Here is a 23159-nt window from a genome sequence, read left to right as displayed (position 1 = left end):
TATGTATTTGCAGAAGACTCTCCCATCCGAACATAGTTCGATTTATGGCGGCTGCAAAAACAGAGTCGTTTGTATTAATAGCAAACAAATATATACACGGGGCAAGCTTGCACACAGTTCTTCATGGAAGTGAAAACTCTGTAATGGTAACAATTTTTTTTATAATTGACTTTGTCACTTACACATAGAGGTGAAACTTGAAAATTTAGAATATCATGCAAAAGTCAATTTATTTCAGCAATGCAAATTAAAAGGAATGACATTAATGCAGCTTAAAATTAGAATTTTGTAAAAAAAGGTTCAATATTCTAGGCTCACAGTGTCACCCTCTAGTCAGCTAATTACTCCATACCCCCTGAGCAAAGGGGACTTGAGATTGTGACTTTGGGGTTTTCATAAGCTGTAAGCCATAATCATCCAAACTATACCAAATAAAGGCTTGAAATATCTCGCTTTGCCTGTAATGAGTCTATCTCAAATGTTTCACATTTTTAGTTGCATTACTGAAATAAATGAACTTTGCACGATATTCTAATTTTTCATTTTCACCTGAAAGTAGACTTTGATAAATACAACTGAATTTATTAGCAATAATAACATTGGTAATTTTTTTTTGAGAAAAATTATGTTGCTTTAGAAATTTCGATGGCTGTGGAATATATACACTCTAAAAACATTATTTATCAAGATTTAAAGCCAGCCAACATTATTGTAAGTTGTACTTCAAATATTTTTTTGTCTTTGCTTATATTGTTGTTTTGGTTTAATACTTATTTAGTTTTAAGAGCGTTGTCCATAAATTAGAAAAACATTTTTAAAAAAAATTTCTATTGATGAAGTACATACAGGTGAATATTTCCATAAATAATATCAATTTCTGAATGCCTATTGTTTATCATTAATTATTGATGATATGCAATGATTTATTTAATAAAGGCTAGGTAGTTTGTTCATTACTGATTCTACTCCTGTTTACCCGCACTATAATGCCTTTCACACTACCGTATGGCTATTTCAGTGTTTTGCGGTGCCTTTTTCACTGATCTGTTCCTTTTTTCTTTTCTTCGTTGTGTTTCCATTTCTGTTCAGTTTTTCTGTTCCATTTTTCTTTATGGCATATACAGTATATAGTTATTACAAAGAAAAAAAATGGGTTGGGCATAACATTTTCAAAAGATGGTTCTGCAAAAACGGAACGGATACGGAAGACATACGGATGTATTTCTGTATGTGTTCCATTTTTTGGGTGAAACCATTGACTTGAATGGAGCCACCTAAAGTGATTTGCAGGTAATAATAGGACATGTTCTATCTTTCAACGGAACGGAAAAACGGAAACGGAAGGCATACAGAGTACATTCCTTTTTTTTTTTTTTTTCTGAACCATTGAAATGAATGATTCCATATATGGAATGCAAAAAAAGGCCCGCAAAACTGGAAAAAATAATAGTAGTGTGAAAGAGGCATAACACAGTGGTGGAGATTTCTCCAAACCAATAAAGATGAAAAGTTGGCCAATAGCAACCTATCATATCACTTTATCAAATTTTGGGAGGGCTTGTTAGGAATGTAAGAAGTGATCTGATTGGTTGCTATGGGCAGCTAGCAAAAATTTCCACTTCATATGTTTTAAAAAATCTCCGACATTGGATTGGGTTTACTGTAGGTGAGCAGTATGTATGTTTTAAATCATGAAAAAATTATATCTATACTTTTACAATTCAGATTTATTTTTTAAAGGCTCTGTATCCTAATTTCAAATCCTATTTTATTTTATTCTTTCGCAGATCGAAGAAACAAGGAAAAAGCCTATCTCACTGACTGGGGTATGGCAAACATTCGGGACACAGTGCTACTTAAAAAAGGGAGTAAGATTTCTCAAGTGTTTAGTGGACCTATCGGAGGAACCGCTGTTTATATGGCTCCGGAATGTTTTATAAAGTATGAAAACTGTACCCAGAAGTCTGACATATGGTCCCTTGGAATAACCTTCCTTGAAATGTTTGCAAATATGTCCCCATGGACTGCAAAAAAAGTCAGGAATTACGTCATCTTATGTCCCAGGAATTACTTCCTCAAGCCATGCATGGTAGATGCTTGTCTTATCCTGTTGGTTCTCGGCTTACAGCAAGCGAGCTAGTTAGTATTTTTAAGTCTGTGCAATTCATTGATTTGAAAAAGCACTATGGATTCCAGTGGTAATATACATTGTGAGCCGCCTGAGACTGCCTCTAGCGCGCAGTTAACAGAATATAGCAGTTGATCTTTGTTAAGATATATCGGTGGACTTAAGTTAAGTTTTTTAGTCACTAAGCCCTTAGCTGCCTCCAGTTCACCCACACTGTAACTGAGTGTATTGGGTTCACTGTGTGTAAACAGGCTCACTGTTTTAATTTTAACCTTAAGCCTGTTGTTGAGTAATTAATACAAATTTTATAAAGAGATTTTTTGCACAAGTGACACATCTTTCGCACAATAGATTTGTGTTTCAATAGTATGCATCATCAGTATCACCAGCACTAAATAATTTGGATAGGCTTGTAGTGTATGAGATTATGGAAATGATACTTGACTATCTGTTGTCTGTACTTTTGTGCTAATATTTTTAAATCTTCATTGGGTTAATTAAACGGTGGTAGCATGGGCGAGTTCCTAAGCCTCCAGTGCAAGTTAACGTCTGTCTTCAATCTTCTGAAGAAGCCCCCCCCCCCCCCGTGCTGAGGATCTAATGCTGCAAAATTGAGCACCACTCTGCTGTATAATGCCTCTGTTAAAAAATGTTATTGTGATGTAAGTGATCCAACTTAATGACGGCTGCGCAGAAGAAGAGTTATGCTCTAGAGTGGCTGTTCATTATACAATATTGGAGCCTCTGCACAGGGTCAGAAAGTGCTTCCTTTGAAGATTGAAGACACACATCACATTGCACAGGGTTCTACCATATGCCCCAAGCAATGGATGAGCATATGAAGAACAAAGGAATAATGGCTTAAATAAAAGAAATCTTGACCAGGTTATTTTAATTTTTTTTGGCATTTCACACCGAATACAAGCCTATCCATATTGTTTAGAGCGGGTGATAAGTTCCACACATTGTGTCGAACAATTGCGACCTGTAACACCCCATTAAATGGAAGACCGGGTAATCTTAGACCTGATTACAAGATAGCTTTTATGTTATTTAAATATTTTTATGGTTAATGGCTATAACTTGACTTTATATAAAAAAAAAAATTATATTTACACTGGCTAAAATAAAAACAAAACAAATTATAAAAAAATATTTAACATTTGTTAAATTATTAAAAATAGTCTCCTTGTCCTTCACACGAGTCTATTTTATTATTGATTCCTGAAAAAAACATCCATCTCCACAGCATCTCTCTCCTTTTGCACACTCGAGTGAAAAATCAAGGTTTTGCCACAATAGTGAGGTTTTGCATTGCTCCGTGGTTTAAAAAACTCTATTATACTCACAAGGAGACACTTGTCAGTAGCACGTAAAGTACATCGCATAGACAGTCACATGCAGCGACTACTCCTTCCTCCGTACTTGAAAAAGTATACAGCGGTGTGCACCAGATAAACGACCTCCCTCCTCCAACACACCTGTGTGAGACAGAGGATTTGCCGCTATTGGGAATTACTGGCTGACTCCGTTATATACAAAGAGGTTTAGGATACTCGTAATGAAGTCTTGATAAAAGCACCTCAAAATGTAAAACAAGATACACCAAATACGCTTGACCCATATTTAGCGTGCGTGCTTCTTCAGGGGTACTCTCATGTGAACGCTCACCTGAGAGACTCACCTGAAGGAGCGCGTAAGCGAAACCCAGGTCGGGGTTATTTTGTTTAGGTTGTTGTACCTTTTGAGGTGCTTTTATCAAGACTTCATTACGAGTATCCTAAACCTCTTTGTATATAACGGAGTCAGCCAGTAATTCCCAATAGAGGCCAATCATCAGTCTCACACAGGTGTGTTGGAGGAGGGAGGTCGTTTATCTGGTGCAGACCGCTGCGTGTTTTTTCAAGTACGGAGGAAGGAGTAGCCGCTGCATGTGACTGTCTATGCAATGTACTTTACGTGCTACTGACAAGTGTCTCCTTGTGAGTATAATAGAGTCTTTTAAACCACGGAGCAATGCAAAACCTCACTATTCTAGCAAAACCTTGATTTTCCACTGGAGTGTGCAAAAGGAGAGAGATGCTGTGGACATGGATATTTTTTTTCAGGAATCAATAATAAAATAGACTCGAGTGACGGACAAGGAGACTCTGTGTGACATTTACCAGCTTGGTCTGTTTAAACTTATGTTACGTTATTTTGATTGGTTACCCCCATCACAGTTAGACCTGCAGCGCAGAAATCTAACAACGTGTTTGAGGTATTTCTTATTTATTGTTAAAATATTGTTTGATGTACAGTTTAAGATATAATTTATTTTAGTTAAAAAATCCATATGTTGCCAAATGTGACAATAAAAAACTGTCATGTGAAATAAAAGTCAGTGGATGAAAATTCAGAAAATTATTTCTTATACTTCATTTTGTCATTATTTAGATGTTTAGTGTACCACTACAACAAAGAGCTAAACTTAACATATTTCTACAATACATTTAATGATGAAAATAATGGTGAGCATTATTTTCATAATATAACTGTCATTTTTAGGCAGGGAATGTTGCAGCCTTTATTAGGCAAAAGGGCCAACAAGTGCTAAGCATCTCTGGGAACTCCTTCAAGACTGTTGGAAGACCATTTCAGATGACTACCTCTTGAAGCTCATCAAGAGAATGCCAAGAGTGTGCAAAGCAGTAATCAAATCAAAAGGTGGCTACTTTGAAGAACCTAGAATATGACATATTTGCAGTTGTTTCACACTTTTTTGTTATGTATATAATTCCACATGTGTTAATTCATAGTTTTGATGCCTTCAGTGTGAATCAACAATTTTCATAGTCATGAAAATAAAGAAAACTCTTTGAATGAGAAGGTGTGTCCAAACTTTTGGTCTGTACTATATATATATATATATATATATATATATATATATACCAGCTGTTCAACTAATATAAATGACGATATAACAAAAGTAATACAGTAGAATATATATCTAAAACAGAACATTAAAATTTGACCAGTTACCTATAGCAACACAGAATTTTTCTTTTCAAAATTATAAAAGGGCCTCAGGAAAATAAAATTATCTACCAGGATGAATGTTTTATAAAGGGGTACACTTTTACTCTGCACGGGTTTGAATAAATTTCACCCTTCGTGTACTGCCAAACACAGGGATGTGTAAAATTGTCCCACCAGCGGTTTATAAAATACAACTACAAGACTGCCTACAGCAGGGCATCGTGAGAAGTGTACTTTAACAAAAGAGGGATGGCAGAGTTTGCCCATCTCTTGCCTAAGGGTATTTTCACATATGTGGCAGGACGGATCCGTCAGGCTATTCAGACTGCCAGATCCGTCCTGCCACCATTTTGCCGAGCTGCCGCTCTGTCCCTATTGACTAAAATGGGACGGAGCTACGGTGCAGCACGGCCAGAGATTGCCGGACTAAAAGTCCTGCATGTCCGATTATTTTATTTTTTTAGTCCGGCGATCACTTCCATGCACGCCGTCGCTCGGCCCCCCGCACCCATGATGGTCAATGATGATGGAGCGGCAGTACACGGGTATTTATGACATGGCGTATCCAGCGGGCTGTTCACCTGCCGGACACCCATGCCTCATATGTGAAAGTACCTAACATGTTTCTAAACAAAAATAAAACAGCATAAGAGTAAAGACTAATATATGTTTACCGAAATAGATACCAGCAGCAGTTTTTCAGGTAAAATGATTAGTGGTTTTAGATCACTAATAGCACAACAGGCTTGGGACAGCTGAAAGCAATAGATGATGACCAAACCATGGTGCAGCACAAAACACAAACTGATCATAATATAGATTCGAGGTAATGCACATACAAGTCATGAAAACAACACACCACAACAACAGACAGATCAAGAGACAGACAGAACTGCCATTTGTTCTGAATATATACCCATGCATATATCTTTATGGGAGAGACAGAGATAGTGTTCATGGATATATTCCTATCACACAGAGATACATGGTGGGGGCATGTGGTCCTCCACTTTGTGCTCTGGTTTTTAGTCTCCTTGCACAGAGCCAAAATCAATCTGTGCTGTAGGAGAGCGGGGCACCATGCATGAGTTTGCAGGCGTTCGCAGCGGTCAGACGCCAACCTTGATCTAACTAATTGCCTAAAGCATATATTCACTTCAGATATTATATGCCCATGAGAACAAGGGAGTGAAGCTCATGTCTTCCCTCCTTAGAAAAGAGATGGTGAAGCAGCATATACACGCAATATTAATCCATGCAGGTGAGATCTCCTACTCCATGACAGAAATGGCTGCTGCTTTTCATGGGTTCTATTCTGCACAATATAATATTGATGTTAGACCCACCACACAGAACATACACTACAAACAAACGCTAATTTATGACCTCTTGAGGGACGTCACATTAGCTGATATAGACCAAGCAATGGTAAACTCTCTTCTCTGCCACATCACGTCAAAAGAGGTGCGCTTGGTCCTTTCGTCTTTCCCCCACAGGGATAACCCCAGGCCCAGATGGCCTTCCTCTAGTCTATTTAAAAAAATTTAGAGGTGCTGTTGACACACCTCACAGATTTCTGTTTCTAAATGTTCAAAGGTGATCCCCTCTGTAGACAATCTCTCGAGGATCACAACACGCTCCTTGTAAAAGGCAGAAACCAGGACTGCTGTATTTATAGTGCTATTTTGGTCCTTAATTTACACCTTAAGGTATGATCAAATTCTTTTCTTTGAGGATTAAGAAACTTCAAACTCAACTTATAGGTGAAGAGCAGTCAGGTTTTGTCCCTTGCCGAGGGTGAAGGACCAATACTTCTAATTTATTATCAGAAATGCACACGCCCAACATCAATGCCCATTCTCGGTGTTGACGCCATGAAAGCGTTTGAGAGTCATTTGGCTCCTCAAAGTCCATGTTACAAAAGTATGTCTTTCCAGCTTTCTTTATAGAGGTAAAATTCTAGCTCTATTTTCAGCTTCCCTTATAGTGAACGGATGCCTCACTTTGGGATATCCAACGGAACAAGGCAGGGCTGTCCGCTCTCGACCACCCTGTTCGTGTTGGTGATGGAGGCCTTGATGCAACGAGTGCGGCAGCAACCTGATATCAGAGGTTTCCCTGCGGCCCATGGTGAGCTGAAAGCTCTAGCCTTTGCAGACTACCTTCCTTTTAGACAATCTCACTCTATAGTAGGAATAATGACTGGTCAATTTGGTGAAGTATCTTACCTCAAAGGGAATATTGCAGATTCTGAAATTTTAAACATCTTACACAACACCGCCTCCATGCACTCAAAACAGTCTCCTCCTTTGAGTGGGCCTACTATAAAGTACGTGGGGGTCCAAATACGCTAATCAATAACGAGGGTGTATTAAGTAAACTTTTTCCCACTTCTGAAAGATTATAAAACTACTATAGGTCTACAACCTACCCTTGATATCATGGATAGTCAGGAAAAAAAACATACAATAGAATGTAATCCAAAAGATTTTAGAAAAACTATAGATGCTGCCCATAGCTTTGCCACAGGTTTTCTACAACGCAATGCATTCCCTATTCTCCCGTTATCTCTGGAAACATAAACAGTAATGTATGGCCAACAAGCTCTTGATCAGACCGATCAGGAGTGGTGTACTGGGGATGCCAGACGTACAAACCATATATTGGCCAATCCAGCAGAGACGGTGGATAGACCTGACTAACACGTCTGGTACACAAGCTGACAATACCTTCGTCACAAACGCAAAAAGGATAGACGGTTTGCGGGACCTGTGGTTACCTGCCAGAAGACACATGGTCGGCATTTTCCACTGTCTTTTCCCCTACCCTCTCCCCGCTAACTTGAAACCTGTATTAGTTGACAATCAATCTTCGTTTTACAAGTCTATGTGTGAACAGCCTGCCAGATTCGAGACATTAAGCTATTCCAGAATGGCGAGATCCCTGATATTGACAAACTAATGCATCTTGTATAGAGATTCTCCCTCATGTTCCTGCATGCACCCCACTTTACCAAGTGTTGTAAGGTATTTCTCCATCTTCACTATGCCTTCAGTAAGCTAACTTTGTTTGAGTCAGATCTTTGGTTACCGTTTATGCAACTAAAGAAGCTCTCCAGTCTACTACATGTCTGTAGGGGCGTGAACCTCACGGATAGTCCATGCTGCATTTCTTCATTGTATAAACAGTTGATGGTCTATTTCACAAAGAAGTAACCCATATACTACCAAACTCGCATGGTACTCAAGATATACGTTAGCCTGCAGGAGTCCTATTTCAATGTTGTGTCGAGGTTGTAAAAGAGACCATAATTCCTATATGCACATTGTCTGGCCCCTACTAATCTATGTTTGCACTGTAAGACGCAAGTAGGAACACTAACACACATATGGTGGTACTGTCTTGACATACGACCCTTTCGGACACAGGTTGATCGCATTACAAAGGAGGCTAATTGAAAAGTTATACTTATAACCACCACACTAGTATTGCAGGTCTGCCCCACGACTGACTACAATGCATCCTCAGCAAACTTAAACACTTACCAATTGTCCACATCAAAATCTAAAAAGGCTCAATGCTACACCCCCCACTATAACCAACTGGATTGAAAAGCTGCAACAAATCTGAAGGTTTGAAGAAATGTGAAGCTGATCCTCTTGCACACAGCAAATTTCTTTTAATCTGGTCCACCTGGATGTCCTTGAATTTCCACCTCTCCTTTGGAGACACGGTGACTGTCCGGCCTTGATTGATCCTGACGTGCATGGAGCTTGGTGTCTCTTTGTTGCCCTCCTCCAGACCTCGTTTTCTCAAGTTTATCACTCCTAGCTTTTTTCTTGTACCCCTATCTTTGATGTATGATAAAGCAGAAAAAACTGTTGCGCCCAACAAGCTTATTGAACCCAAGAAGGGCTGATAGCACTGTGAACCAAGTGCCTCAATCCAATAGGAAAAGTACACTCCAAGCAACACTAGCTATCCCTCACGCAGCAAAAAGCATTGATTAACATTCAAGTTATTAATATCTCCTCAGTTACTCTCTCAATATCAAATTAATGTCCTGTCCAAGTGTTTATCTTTTGATCCCATGTGTCACTTTGACATATACAGAACCATCCTTGATGTAAATTAAGTCGCTGGAAATCATACCCTAAAGAGACATTTTGCAAACTCGCCGAACTTAGAAGAGACCATCATGGTTTCTCAAGAAGCATGTATGGACCCATAGAACCTCATATCTTTTTCCTTTGAAGAGTTATCCAATTTTTTGCACATGCAACAATCCTGTCCAATGAATAATGCCAGCTCTATCTGTTACTTTTCTAACGATTTTCAGATTTCTAATCGTGACTTCTATCACATCCAATCCAAATCAATTGCCCTGGAACGCTTCCAGGAACTAATAGAGAAGGATTTGTTTGCCTTACATGATATGGTTGACTTGTCTGTTAAATATATATTTTTTTATTTATTTAACACAGAGTAAACGTAGGGCTTTAAAGGAACTAGAAGGAATGCAAAATGTTATCATTAAACAAGCTTACAAAGGGGGGGTCTGTGGTCGTGATGGATCGGTTTAATTATAAACAACAGAATCTCTCCATGTTGGAGGATGAAAATACCTATCAAAGATTACATCACAAACCCACCAACCTCTACCAGCAAGACCTTCTGCCTCTGTTGTCTCTTGGCCAGGAGAAAGACTTTCTAAGCCAGAAACAATTATATTAGATTATAGTGCAACATATAATCATTCCTATATTGCATTTGCTCTGAAAAATACACAAGGGAGGTTTTCACCCGGCCATGAGACCAATAGTTGCAAGCATAGGTTCTTTTTCATAAAGGCTTTCAACGTTGGTTGACAGCATTTTGCAACCACTAGTACAATGCATTACAGGTTTTTGCAAGGACAACCGTGCAGTGATGCAGGCATTTTATGATTTGTAATGGCACGAAGGTTTTTGATGTATTACAGCTGATGTCACTTCACTTTATACGGTCATCCGTCATGATTTAGCACTTCTTGCCTTGACTTTGTTTTGAAAATATACAGTTGCAAGAAAAAGTATGTGAAAGCTTTGGAATGATATGGATTTCTGCACAAATTGGTCAGAACATGTGATCTGATATTCACAACAATAGACAATCACAGTCTGCTTAAACTAATAACACACAAATAATTAAATATTGCCATGTTTTTATTGAACACACCAAGAATCCAAGAGTGTCAGCTAAAGACTTACAAAAGTCTCTGGCATATGCTAACATCCCTGTTAGAGAATCTATGATACGTAAAAGAGTAAACCAGAATGGATTTCATGGGAGGATACCACAGAGGAAGCCACTGCTGTCCAAAACATTGCTGCATGTTTACAGTTTGCACAAGAGCACCTGGATGTTCAAACGCAGTACTGGCAAAATATTCAGTGGACAGATGAAACCAAGGTTGAGTAGTTTGGAAGAAACACACAACACTATGTGCGGAGAAAAAGAGGCACAGCACACCAACATCAAAACCTCATCCCAACTGTGAAGTATGGTGGTGGGGGCATCATGGTTTGGGGCTGCTTTGCTGCGTCAGGGCCTGGACAGATTGCTATCACCGAAGGAATAAATAATTCCCAAGTTTATTAAGACATTTTGCAGGAGAACTTAAGGCCATCTATCCACCAGCTGAAGCTCAACAGAAGATGGGTATTGAAACAGGATAACGACCCAAAGCATGGAAGTAAATCAACAACAGAATGGCTTAAACAGAGGAAAATACGCCTTCTGGAGTGGCTCAGTCTGAGTCCTGACCTAAACCCGATTTAGATGCTATGGCATGACCTCAAGAAAGCGATTCACACCAGACATCCCAAGAATATTGCTGAACTGAAAAAGTTCTGTAAAAAGGAATGGTCAAGAATTTCTCCTGACCGTTGTGCACGTCTGATCTGCAACTACAGGAAACGTTTGGTTGAAGTTATTGCTGCCAAAGGAGGTTGAACCAGTTATTAAATACAAGGGTTCACATACTTTTTTCACCTGCACTGTAAATGTTTACATGGTGTGTTCAATAAAAACATGGTAACATTTCATTATTTGTGAGTTATTAGTTTAAGCAGACTGTGATTGTCTATTGTTGTGACTTAGATGATGATCCGATCACATTTTATGACCAATTTGTGCAGAAATCCATTTCATTCCAAAGGGTTTACATACTTTTTCTTGAAACTGTATACCAATTTTTCCCGGAAATTTCGGGAATTTGTCTGCCAGGTGGCCTTTTTTCTACTCAGACATAATTATTTCATGGTCGATCATTGTTTATTCTTGCAACGTACCTGTGTGTCCATGGGGGCGAAATTTTCGCCATCCATGGACAATATTTATATGGCGTGGTGGGAGCATGACTATTTATTCTCGGATGAATGTCCTTGGGTGTCTTCCATGAGGTGTTACGGCCGCTACATCAACGACCTGCTGTTTGTATGGTCGGGCAATGTGGCAGCCGTCAGGTTTTTTGTAATACAAATGCAGGAGGCGGGTGCCGGAATGAAATAGCCGGCACCCGACCTCTATGATAGGGGGCTGCGATCAGCGGCAGATAACCCCTCAGGTGCCGCTCCCTGTCATAGAGGTCGGGTGCCGGCTATTTGATTCCGGCACCCGCCTCCTGTATTTGTATTACAGGTCAGTTTTCTTCATTGGTGGCGCAGTGGCCACAGCCCCTCCCCTCCTCCTCCCATCCCTCTTCTCATCGGCGGAGGCAGCGGCAGCAGCAGCACAGGGGGCAGGGAGAGAAGCGCCGACCCTGCCTAAAGTTAGTTAGTCAAGGACTAGACTGAGTCAAGGAGAACTCCGGCGGCCGGCGGGTGACACCCCATCAGACTGGTGTCACCCGGTGCGGCCCGCACCCCCCGCACCCCCCTGGCAACGCCACTGATTTGTATTAACATTGAGTGCGCCCCCCCCCAGTATAATAAACATTGAGTGCACCCCCCCCCCCCAGTATAATAAACATCGGTGGTGCAGTGGGAAGTGCCAATGAGGGTTAAAAAAAAATAAAAAATAAAAATTTAACTCACCTCCACCAGTTGATCGCGCAGCTGCCTGTCTCCTGTTCTTTCTTCAGGACCTGTGGTGATGTCACTGAGCTAATCACATGGTCCATTACCATGGTGATGGATCATATGATGTCAACACAGGTCCTTTGACAGGTCCTGAAGAAAGAACAGGAGACCGGCAGCTGTGCGATCAATTGGAGGAGGTGAGTTCATTTTTATTTATTTTTTTAACCCTCATTGGCACTGCCCACTGCGCCACCAATGTTTATTATACTGGGGGGGGGGGGGGCGCTCTCAATGTTTATTATACTGGGGGGCGGGGCGCTCTCAATGTTTGATATACTGGGGGGGCGCTCTCAATGTTTATTATACTGGGGGGGGCGCTCTCAATGTTTATTATACTGGGGGGGCGCTCTCAATGTTTGATATACTGGGGGGGCGCTTTCAATGTTTATTATACTGGGGGGCGCACTCAATGTTTATTATACTGGGGGGCGCTCTCAATGTTTATTATACTGGGGGGGGCGCTCTCAATGTTTATTATACTGGGGGGCGCTCTCAATGTTTGATATACTGGGGGGGGTGCTTTCAATGTTTATTATACTGGGGGGGCGCTCTCAATGTTTATTATACTGGGGGGGCGCTCTCAATGTTTATTATACTGGGGGGCGCTCTCAATGTTTATTATACTGGGGGGGGCGCTCTCAATGTTTATTATACTGGGGGGGCGCTCTCAATGTTTATTATACTGGGGGGGGGGCGCGCTCAATGTTTATTATACTGGGGGGGCGCTCTTAATGTTTATTATACTGGGGGGCGCACTCAATGTTTATTATACTGGGGGGCGCTCTCAATGTTTATTATACTGGGGGGGCGCTCTCAATGTTTATTATACTGGGGGGGGCGCTCTCAATGTTTATTATACTGGGGGGCGCTCTCAATGTTTATTATACTGGGGGGGCGCTCTAAATGTTTATTATACTGGGGGGACGCTCTCAATGTTTATTATACTGGGGGGGCGCACTCAATGTTTATTATACTGGGGGGGCGCTCTCAATGTTTGATATACCGGGGGGGCGCTCTCAATGTTTATTATACTGGGGGGGCGCTCTCAATGTTTATTATACTGGGGGGGCGCTCTCAATGTTTGATATACTGGGGGGGGCGCTCTCAATGTTTATTATACTGGGGGGGCGCACTCAATGTTTATTATACTGGGGGGCGCACTCAATGTTTATTATACTGGGGGGCGCTCTCAATGTTTATTATACTGGGGGGCGCTCTCAATGTTTATTATACTGGGGGGCGCACTCAATGTTTATTATACTGGGGGGCGCACTCAATGTTTTTTTTATACTGAGGGGCGCACTCAATGTTTATTATACTGGGGGGCGCTCTCAATGTTTATTATACTGGGGGGCGCACTCAATGTTTATTATACTGGGGCCGCACTCAATGTTTATTATACTGAGGGGCGCACCCAATGTTTATTATACTGGGGTGTATATAATGTTTATTATATTGACCTTCTACTAAGCATTCTGTATTAAAGAATGCTATTATTTTCCCTTATAACCATGTTATAAGGGAAAATAACACAGTGAATAGACTTTCATCTTAGCAACCAAGCGTGAAAATCGCACCGCATCCACACTTGCTTGCGGATACAATGCAATTTTCACGCAGCCCCATTAACTTCTATGGGGCCTGCGTTGCATGAAAACGCACAACATAGAGCATGTTGCGATTTTCACGCAACGAACAAGTGATGCGTGAAAATCACCGCTCATCTGCACAGCCCCATAGAAGTGAATGGGTCCGGATTCATAGTAAGTAAAAATAAAACACAAACACTAAGGCTACTTTCACACTTGCGGTAGTGTGATCCGGCAAGCAGTTCCGTTGTCAGAACTGCCTGCCAGATCCGCCGATCTTGATGTGACTGAAAGCATTTATGAGATGCATCCGGATGCGGATCCATCTCACAAATGCATTGCAAGAATGAATCCATCTCTCCGCTTGTCATGCAGACAGACGGATCCGTCTTGTATCTTTTTACACATTTTTACCAGCATGCGCAGACCGGAAGGACGGATCCTGCATTCCGGTATTTTGAGTGCCGGATCTGGCACTAATACGTTCCTATGGGGAAAAATGTCTTCAGTTTTTTTCGCCGGAGATAGAACCGTAGCATGCTGCGGTTTTCTCTTTTGCCTGATCAGTCAAAATGACTGAACTGAAGACATCCTGATGCATCCTGGACGGATTACTCCATTCAGAATGCATGGGGATATGACGGATCAGTTCTTTTCCGGTATAGAGCCCCTGTGACGGAACTCTATGCCGGAAAAGAAAAACGCTAGTGTGAAAGTACTCTAAAATATTAAGTTTAATTCCCCCCTTTCCCAATTTTACATATAAAAAATATATACAATAAATAAACATATTACATAGCGCTGCATCCGAAAAGTCCAAACTATTAAATTATTAAAAAATATCTCCTATGCGGTGAGCATTCGCCATTTTTTTGTCACCTTGTCACCCCAAAAAATAGGATAGGACTGTTCTATTATGGGCCGAACGTTTCATAAAATGCAAAATGCACGTGGCTTTTTTGCGTGGTATTGAGTATCTCAATACTTTTTTATGGTGACGAAAGCGAATCAAAATTTTGGTATTGAAACAACCCTACGCCGATCTGATCGGCGTAGCGTTGTCACGATACCAAAATTTTCATTTGGTTTAAATTTGGCGACTAAACATTTAATTTGGCTCCTAAATTTTTCAGTTCAGGAGCCAATGGCTACTAGGTATTTTTTTTAGTCTGGAGCCCTGCTATCAGAGGCCGGCGCAGGCGGCGCGATGATGTCATCGCGCCGCCTGAGCCCTGAGCTGTACACAGCGCGGGACACAGGCCAGAAGAGGCCTGCATCGCATTGCTGCCAAGGAGGTGTTTTTTTCCTTTTTTTTTCTTTTTCTGTACAATACTGATGGCTACTGGCACATGATAGGGGGGCCCTATGGCTACTGGCACATGATAGGGGGGGCCTATGGCTACTGGCACATGATAGGGGGGCCCTATGGCTACTGGAACATGATAGGGGGGCCCTATGGCTACTGGCACATGATGGGGGGGCGCCTATGGCTACTGGCACATGTTGATGGGGGGCTTAGGCTACTGGCACATGATTAAGGGGCATCTATGAGGGCACATTTCACTGGCACATTATTGGGGGACATCTATGGGGGCACTTCTTACTGGCACATTATTGGTGGCACTATAGGGGCATCTACTGAGGCCACAAAGAACGGGTTTTTTATATGGGGGCTCTGTATAGGGGCATTTTATACTGGGACACATTGTGGTGGGTACTATGGGGAAGGTGGGAGAGGACTACTACGGGGGCACTGAGAAGGGGTATTTTATGCTTACAAATTATGGGGGACACTGAGGGCATCTACTGGCGCACTATATATCGGGGATTTTATACTGGTACATTATGGGGGGGCACTAGGGGGGAGAGGAGCACTATGGGGGCATTTACTGGGGTCACTATATAGGGGTATTTTATACTGGCACATTATGGAGGCACTATGGGGACATTAGCTCAACTGGGGGCATTACAGGGGGGTATTTTTTGCACTGACACATTATGAGGAGAATTATTTCTACTGGGGGAGAATTATGGTGGGCGTTATTACTCCCCCATGGTATGACCCCCTAGTAGCATCACCAGCCTCTCTCTGCTCTGCTATCCCTCTGCCCCTTCTCCAAATACTTATTATGAAATCTTTCTCATTAGGATAAAACACATCAGCTCCGCCGAGCCCCCGGCCAAAGTGTGGAAGTGGCGTCCGAGATCCCCAAGGGCCAAGCCAAGTAATTGTAAGTTTTCATATGAAATATGTTTATGTTATACTCATATAGCCTCCACTGTCGGGTGTCACCCAGGGGGGGGTGACACCATTCTCTACCGCACCGGGTGACACCAGCCCTAGCAACGCCACTGCCTTGCTTGCATTTTCAAATAAGAACACAGTTGCCAAAGAAACAAGCCATATTGGATTTCACATGTAACATTTTAATCCATGTCAATTTTATTTATTTTTTAAAGGTTTTTTAAAAATAAATGTAGAGACTTTTAAAAATATATTTTTAGACATTGTAAAATTACATGGCATTCAGATTTACAGGACAGTTTGTTCATTATTATCTGATAACACCACATCATAGATTTCGCATGCTTCAAGAAAGGTCTTGGGCAGATCTAAATGCTCAGTGTTGATCTTATGTGAAATGTTATTTGTGATGAGTAGGTATGCAGTCATTGCTTCCTTTACACCACAAATATTTTCATGTCCAGCCTGTTTGAGAAGAGTTGAGCAGTGTCTTCGAAATGATTTGTTGGCAACCTCCTTTCTTGCATGCTCATAGAGTCCCATGACTTTCAGTATCACTCCTACGCTGACGACACACAAATCTACCTCTCTGGTCCAGACATCACCACCTTACTATCAAGAATCCCACAATGTCTATTTTCTATATCATCCTTCTTCGCCTCTCGCTTTCTTAAACGTAACATAGATAAGACAGAATTCATAATCTTTCCCCCATCTTGTTCAACCCCCCCAAAAGACCTATCTATCATGATCAATGGCTGCACACTCTCCCCAGTCAACAAAGCCAGCTGCCTTGGAGTGACCTTAGATTCTGCCCTTTCCTTCCGACCGCACATCCAAGCCCTTTCCACCACCTGCCGCCTCCAACTCAAAAACATCTCCCGCATCCGTGCTTTTCTTAACTTTGAATCTGCAAAAATGCTTGTACATGCCCTCATTATCTACCGCCTAGACTACTGCATTCTCCTCTGTGGCCTTCCATCTAGCACTCTCGCACCCCTCCAATCTATCCTCAACTCTGCTGCCCGACTAATCCACCTCTCACCCTATTATTCCTCTGCCTCTCCCCTCTGCCAATCCCTTCACTGGCTCCCCATTGCCTAACAAATTCACTTCAAAGTACTAACAAATACATACAAGGCCGTCCATAACCTGCCCCTCCCTACATCTCTGAGCTACTTTCCAGATACACCCCCACACGCACTCTCCGATCCTCACAAGACCTCCTTCTCTCCTCTCCTCTTATCGCCCCTTCCCACAATCGACTCCAAGATTTCTCCCGTGCATCCCCCATACTCTGGAACTCGCTACCCCAACATATCAGACTCTCACCTACAGTGGAATCCTTCAAAAGAAACCTGAAAACCCACCTCTTCAGACAAGCCTACAACCAGTGACCCTGCTGCCTCTATACCGCCATGACCAACTTAACCCGCACCTACTGTGTCCTTCTCCCATACCACGTACATTGTAAGCCCTCACGGGCAGGGCCCTCTCTCCTTCTGTACCAGTCTGTAACTCATCTTGTTTATGATTAGTGCAATTGTCTGTATTATGAATGTGCACCCCTTATCATATATATACAGCGCTATGGAATGAATGGCGCTTTAATAATAATAAATAATAATAATGCTAATGTCTCAGCATACTGTAGAAGGTCTTGATCGACTTCGAGTAGTTGATTTACAGTCCTTGAAATATTGAGATCTCTAATCAATGAAGATATCAAATGAGAATACATTTTTCAATTGGGAATAAAATATTATTTATACATGTGTGTTATGATTACCTTGAGGTGGAGCATAAAAGAGTAAATCCAGTTTTCCATAGTGGCCATCAGTATGTCCTTGCCTCCTCATTTTATGGTTATTCCATAACGCTCAAGCTCGTTGTTAATAATTTGTAGAAAACAAAACTGAATACAATGTCTTGAATAATTAAAAAATAAAAGTAAAATTAAGCTTTTTGACAATAGGAAAGCAGTGGAAGCAATACAAATTATATTTGAATATCATGATGATCATTTAAGTTAGTCTAATATTAAGATTACTTATACCTACATATGAATGGGATTTGAACTTTCCAAAATCTGAGCCTCCAACATTGTCTTTTTTTGAAGAATGAAATAATTGTGAAATGTATTAAATTTCATATTATGTTTGTTTTAAAATTTGAAAATCAGAACTGTTTATTTGAAGTGATTAGCGAATTATTTACAAAATATTTAATTCTGATATACATAAGATATTTGATATGTAAGCAAGACTAGTATGAGCGCTTGGCCAATAACCCCAACATAGGAATAAACAGGGCCAGAGCTTGGAGTAGGAAGTGTGTGATGTAAAATACACAAGATGGAATCAATTGGAACTCAGAATTGGAAGTGTTTTACTAGAGTATCTTCTGTGCTCCAATTGTTAGCCATGACATTTGCGTAACACTCTTATAGGCAGGGCAAAGTAATTGTATTCAAGATTATGGTCTAGAAGGGTAGGGAGTGAGGGGTAGCAGTGAGACCAAACACTATCACATACTTGTGACATATCGTCTGGGTAGGGGATAACCTTGTTATTCACAGACAACCTTTTTTTAATAATCTTAATGAAAAACTAAAAGTTATTTACCTCAAAATTAGGGATGAGCGAACCCGAACTGTATAGTTCGGGTTCGCACCTAATTTTGGGGTGTCCGTGACACGGACCCGAACCCGAACATTTTCGTAAAAGTCCGGGTTCGGGTTCGGTGTTCGTCGCTTTCTTGGCGCATTTTGAAAGGCTGCAAAGCAGCCAATCAACAAGCGTCATACTACTTGCCCCAAGAGGCCGTCACAGCCATGCCTACTATTGGCATGGCTGTGATTGGCCAGAGCACCATGTGACCCAGCCTCTGCTGCTATTTAATTGCTCACTGTTTTTAGGCTGCCCAGAGCGTTTTTCAGTCACTTTTTTCTGGGGTGATCGGCGGCCATTTTGTGTCTTGTGGTGCGCCAGCACAAGATGCCACCAAGTCCATTTAACCATCAATAGTGTGGTTACTTTTTTTGCTATATCCTACATCAGGGGCTTGGCTGTGCTTGCTATTAACTTGAGGGGTGAAATACAATTGCCAAAATAGCAGTACCCTAAATCTGGTGTTTCAGCTGTGGCGAGCCAATTGCAATACTGTCTGCTGTCTGGCAAAGGATATATTTTTGTTCTGGGTTGAAATACAATTCCCAACTTAGCAATTCCCTAAATCAGTGGTTTCTGCTGTATCAGGCCTACTTTAAATCTATCCATAAAAGGGTATATTAGATTGAAGGTGCGGATAGGGTCATTCTCAATAACTTCACACACACGCTACCGTGCATTCCCAAGTCTAATTCTGTCCGTAAACGTATACCTGTCATCCAGCGCCTAAATAATAGGCCTACAATTTATATTCAGCTAAATCTGTGGTTATTGCTGTAGCTGGTCAAGTTATTTAGTGTCCGCCAAAGCACAGTTTTTGTTCTGGGTTGAAATACAATTCCCAACTTAGCAATTCCCTAAATTAGTGGTTTCTGCTGTATCAGGCCAAGTTTAAATCTATCCATAAGGCTGGGTTCACACCTGAGCGTTGCGCAAACGCGCGTTTTTATGCGCGTTTTTGTCGCGCGTTTATATGCGCGTTTTTTGTAATAGTAAACGCGCGTTTGACGCGCGTTTGGGTGATTGACAGCAGTGTTGCCCAAAGAGTCTATGGCCCAAACGCGCGTCAAACGCGCCAAAAAAAGCTCCTGTACTTGTTTGAGCGTCGGGCGTTTTACAGCGCGATCGTACGCGCTGTAAAACGCCCAGGTGTGAACCATTCCCATAGGGAATCATTGGTTCTTGCCTGTTGTGCGTTTTACAGCGCGTAGGAACGCGCTGTAAAACGCTCAGGTGTGAACCCAGCCTAAAAGGATATATTAGATTGAAGGTGCGGATAGTGTCATCCTCAATAACTTCACACGCTACCGTGCATTTCCAAGTCTAATTATGTCCGTTAACCTACACCTGTCACCCAGCGCCTAAATACTAGTCCTAAAATTTATATTCAGCTAAATCTGTGTTTATTGCTGAGGCTGGTCAATTCATTTAGTGTCCGCCAAAGCACAGTTTTTGTTCTGGGTTGAAATACAATTCCCAACCTAGCAATTCCCTAAATCAGTGGTTTCTGCTGTATCGGGCCTACTTTAAATCTATCCATAAAAGGGTATATTAGATTGAAGGTGCGGATAGGGTCATTCTCAATAACTTCACACAGACGCTACCGTGCATTTCCAAGTCTAATTCTGTCAGTAAACGTATACCTGTCACCCAGCGCCTAAATACTAGGCCTCAAATTTATATTCAGCTAAATCTGTGTTTATTGCTGAGGCTGGTCAATTCATTTAGTGTCCGCCAAAGCACAGTTTTTGTTCTGGGTTGAAATACAATTCCCAACTTAGCAATTCCCTAAATCAGTGGTTTCTGCTGTATCAGGCCTACTTTAAATCTATCCATAAAAGGGTATATTAGATTGTAGGTGCGGATAGGATCATTCTCAATAACTTCACACACACGCTACCATGCATTTCAAAGTCTAATTCTGTCCGTAAACCTATACCTGTCACCCAGTGCCTAAATAATAGGCCTCAAATTTATATTCAGCTAAATCTGTGTTTATTGCTGAGGCTGGTCAATTCATTTAGTGTTTGCCAAAGCACAGTTTTTGTTCTGGGTTGAAATACAATTCCCAACTTAGCAATTCCCTAAATCAGTGGTTTCTGCTGTATCAGGCCTACTTTAAATCTATCCATAAAAGGGTATATTAGATTGAAGGTGCGGATAGGGTCATTCTCAATAACTTCACACACGCGCTACCGTGCATTTCCAAGTCTAATTCTGTCCGTAAACGTATACCTGTCACCCAGCGCCTAAATAATAGGTCTCAAATTTATATTCAGCTAAATCTGTGTTTATTGCTGAGGCTGGTCAATTCATTTAGAGTCCGCCAAAGCACAGTTTTTGTTCTGGGTTAAAATACAATTCCCAACTTAGCAATTCCCTAAATCAGTGGTTTCTGCTGTATCAGGCCTACTTTAAATCTATCCATAAAAGGGTATATTAGATTGAAGGTGCGGATAGTGTCATCCTCAATAACTTCACACGCTACCGTGCATTGCCAAGTTTAATTCTGTCCGCAAACGTATACCTGTCACCCAGCGCCTAAATAATAGGCCTACAATTTATATTAAGCTAAATCTGTGGTTATTGCTGTAGCTGGTCAAGTTATTTGGTGTCCGTGAAAGCACAGTTTTTGTTCTGGGTTGAAATACAATTCCCAACTTAGCAATTCCCTAAATTAGTGGTTTCTGCTGTATCAGGCGTACTTGAAATCTATCCATAAAAGGGTATATTAGATTGAAGGTGCTGATAGGGTCCTCCAATAACTTCATACGCTACCGTGCATTTCCAAGTCTAATTCTGTCCGTAAACCTATACCTGTCATCCAGCGCCTAAATACTAGGCCTACAATTTATATTCAGCTAAATCTGTTGTTACTGCTGTGCCTGTATTAATGTAATACGGTACCTAAATAGATAGCAAGATAGTGTTAGGTGTCTGTAAAAAAAATGCCTGAATTTGAATTCAATACATTGGGCCCAAATATTTTTTTCTTATTGTGGTGAACTGTAACAATGAGGAAAACATCTAGTAAGGGACGCGGACATAGTCGTGGTGGTGTTAGTGGACCCTCTGGTGCTGGGAGAGGACGTGGCCGTTCTGCCACAGCCACACGTCCTAGTGTACCAACTACCTCAGGTCCCAGTAGCCGCCAGAATTTACAGCGATATTTTGTGGGGCCCGATGCCGTTCTAAGGATGGTAAGGCCTGAGCAGGTACAGGCATTAGTCAATTGGGTGGCCGACAGTGGATCCAGCACGTTCACATTATCTCCCACCCAGTCTTCTGCAGAAAGCGCACAGATGGCGCCTGAAAACCAAGCCCATCAGTCTGTCACATCACCCCCATGCATATCAGGGAAACTGTCTGAGCCTCAAGTTATGCAGCATTCTCTTATGCTGTTTGAAGACTCTGCTGGCAGGGTTTCCCAAGGGCATCCACCTAGCCTTTCCCCAGCGGTGGAAGATATAGAATGCACTGACGCACAACCACTGTCAGAGCACAACCACTTTATGTCAGAGCTGCTGCATAAAGTGCGGGCCGTCTGTTCGCGCTTCCGGCGTTAACATCCTGCCGCTGCTCGCCTGTCTGCGCTACAGCGTAACTTCGGCCTTCCTGCTCACCGCCTCATATGCGACGTACCCACCAGGTGGAACTCCACCTTGCATATGCTGGACAGACTGTGTGAGCAGCAGCAGGCCATAGTGGAGTTTCAGCTGCAGCACGCACGGGTCAGTCGCACTGCGGAACAGCACCACTTCACCACCAATGACTGGGCCTCCATGCGAGACCTGTGTGCCCTGTTGCGCTGTTTCGAGTACTCCACCAACATGGCCAGTGGCGATGACGCCCTTATCAGCGTTACAATACCACTTCTATGTCTCCTTGAGAAAACACTTAGGGCGATGATGGAAGAGGAGGTGGCCCAGGAGGAGGAGGAGGAAGAGGGGTCATTTTTAGCACTTTCAGACCAGTCTCTTAGAAGTGACTCAGAGGGAGGTTTTTTTCAACAGCAAAGGCCAGGTACAAATGTGGCCAGCCAGGGCCCACTACTGGAGGAGGAGGAGGACGAGGATGAGGTGGAGGAGGATGAGGATGAAGCATGTTCACAGCGGGGTGGCACCCAACGCAGCTCGGGCCCATCGCTGGTGCGTGGCTGGGGGAAAACGCAGGACGATGACGATACGCCTCCCACAGAGGACAGCTTGTCCTTACCACTGGGCAGCCTGGCACACATGAGCGACTACATGCAGCAGTGCCTGCACAATGACAGCAGAGTTGCCCACATTTTAACGTGTGCGGACTACTGGGTTGCCACCCTGCTGGATCCCCGGTACAAAGACAATGTGCCCACCTTACTTCCTGCACTGGAGCGTGATAGGAAGATGC

This window comes from Bufo gargarizans, chromosome 6 (genome assembly GCF_014858855.1).
Source record: "Bufo gargarizans isolate SCDJY-AF-19 chromosome 6, ASM1485885v1, whole genome shotgun sequence".
Classification (NCBI taxonomy): Eukaryota; Metazoa; Chordata; class Amphibia; order Anura; family Bufonidae; genus Bufo; species Bufo gargarizans.
Note: the sequence above shows the minus strand (reverse complement) of the source record.